This window comes from Bombina bombina, chromosome 7 (assembly GCF_027579735.1).
Source record: "Bombina bombina isolate aBomBom1 chromosome 7, aBomBom1.pri, whole genome shotgun sequence".
NCBI classification, from domain to species: Eukaryota; Metazoa; Chordata; class Amphibia; order Anura; family Bombinatoridae; genus Bombina; species Bombina bombina.
In genome coordinates this window covers 449403297-449406111 of record NC_069505.1, presented here as the reverse complement: position 1 = coordinate 449406111, position 2815 = coordinate 449403297, and positions in this window count along the sequence as shown.

The following is a 2815-nucleotide window of genomic DNA, read 5'->3' as shown; positions in this document are numbered from 1 at the left end:
AGCGAAGAACTATGGGGCTTGTCTTAAAATCTGAATCCGGTTGGTGGGAGTCTATTTGTTAATGAACTACATTTCCCATGATTCAATTGAACACCTTTTGTGGGTGTGGACCGCACCGATTTTGTATCCACCGCCATCAGCATAACAGATAATGATTTTCATTGCTCAATACAGGTACACACCCATGAATCTGATAGGTTGGTATGGCGTAAACAGACTGACGTCAAGTTCACCAACCCTGTTCAATATACGATCAATAGTGGACTCTATATTATGCCCAAAAAAGTTTGAATGTCCAATGACAATAGCTATATGCGTGATAACAAATATGTATATAAAAACGATATGTAATAAAAATTAATGTGTACGGAACACCAGTGTTATGATACTATATTTTAGATTCTAAAGACCAGGGACCACTTCCTAACTGTCCCTCTTAGCTTATGTGGTGAAGTGACAATATCTTTGTTTGGTAATGTGCACTGGTGTACCAAACGTATTGCATAGATTAACGTGACTATGTCTGTGTGTATTTTTAAATACCCTATAAATATCCGAGATAGTAATCTCTGGACATGGTGGTGGTGAAATTAGAATGAGAAAAACCTTTTTAACAATATTTTATAAAAATGAGTGAGATATAATATATGTAAGTGCATATCGTGTTAACGATATGTATGGTGAATATCGGCAGGATTCATTTAATAGAATTATTGTGTGATTGTTTAGTGCTGCTAACGAATGTCTATAAATCTAAGTGCATACGTGTTAATAATATAAGATAAGATAATGAAAAATATATATGGTGACCAATAGGATCAGTGATGAAGGTGTTGATGTTTGTTAGAAGTGACGTACAATATAATATTGATTGGTTAATCCATAAAGATGGGGCTAATGGAGGACCATAAATGCAAAAGGGGATGGAACTGGAGCCTCATAATTTTGCTGCTTATAATCACTAAATATAATATAGTTACAATGATCGTTCTAATATATGTTATTGGTACTAATATATATGCGCGCATTTGAGGTACTCACTATCATATATGATTAAGCAACAAGTCATATATGATTAAGCAACAAGTGGGGGGTGAAAGTCCAGTGTACACTGGACTTTCACCCCCCACTTGTTGCTTAATCATATATGACTTGTTGCTTAATCATATATGATAGTGAGTACCTCAAATGCGCGCATATATATTAGTACCAATAACATATATTAGAACGATCATTGTAACTATATTATATTTAGTGATTATAAGCAGCAAAATTATGAGGCTCCAGTTCCATCCCCTTTTGCATTTATGGTCCTCCATTAGCCCCATCTTTATGGATTAACCAATCAATATTATATTGTACGTCACTTCTAACAAACATCAACACCTTCATCACTGATCCTATTGGTCACCATATATATTTTTCATTATCTTATCTTATATTATTAACACGTATGCACTTAGATTTATAGACATTCGTTAGCAGCACTAAACAATCACACAATAATTCTATTAAATGAATCCTGCCGATATTCACCATACATATCGTTAACACGATATGCACTTACATATATTATATCTCACTCATTTTTATAAAATATTGTTAAAAAGGTTTTTCTCATTCTAATTTCACCACCACCATGTCCAGAGATTACTATCTCGGATATTTATAGGGTATTTAAAAATACACACAGACATAGTCACGTTAATCTATGCAATACGTTTGGTACACCAGTGCACATTACCAAACAAAGATATTGTCACTTCACCACATAAGCTAAGAGGGACAGTTAGGAAGTGGTCCCTGGTCTTTAGAATCTAAAATATAGTATCATAACACTGGTGTTCCGTACACATTAATTTTTATTACATATCGTTTTTATATACATATTTGTTATCACGCATATAGCTATTGTCATTGGACATTCAAACTTTTTTGGGCATAATATAGAGTCCACTATTGATCGTATATTGAACAGGGTTGGTGAACTTGACGTCAGTCTGTTTACGCCATACCAACCTATCAGATTCATGGGTGTGTACCTGTATTGAGCAATGAAAATCATTATCTGTTATGCTGATGGCGGTGGATACAAAATCGGTGCGGTCCACACCCACAAAAGGTGTTCAATTGAATCATGGGAAATGTAGTTCATTAACAAATAGACTCCCACCAACCGGATTCAGATTTTAAGACAAGCCCCATAGTTCTTCGCTATTATTGGTGGGTTAGACATACATCACATGATGTGTTTATATAATTCCGGCTGTAACTCTCTACACGATCACACAAAATGAGTTCATAGGAATCATGGGAAATGTAGTTCATGATTAAATAGACTCCCACCAATCGGATTTAGATTCTAAGACAAGCCCCATAGTTCTTCGTTACCATTGGTGGGTTAGACATACATCACATGATTTGTTTACATAATCCCGGTTGTAACTTTCTACACGATCGCAAAAACAATTTGGTTAATAAATCTCAAGATCACTTGTATATATAACAAGAATAATAGGGAACAAGTAGCATACTGTCAATGATAAATTTATCTAGTAAATTATAACTAATTACTGCAACAAGTGGGAGTGGGGGGAAAGGAAGGTTCTGATTGGTTTAAGTAAAGGAAGGAAGGGGAGTGTTTATTGTGAACATGTGGTTACTTAGGCCTATTTAAGGGTGATCAAGACATAGATAGAGCATACAAGCCTGAGGAAACGGGATTACTCCCGAGAAACGCGTCGCTTTACTTCTCTATATACCACAAGAGATTTGATTTTAACACACCAGCTGTAATGTGCTACATTACTGGCTA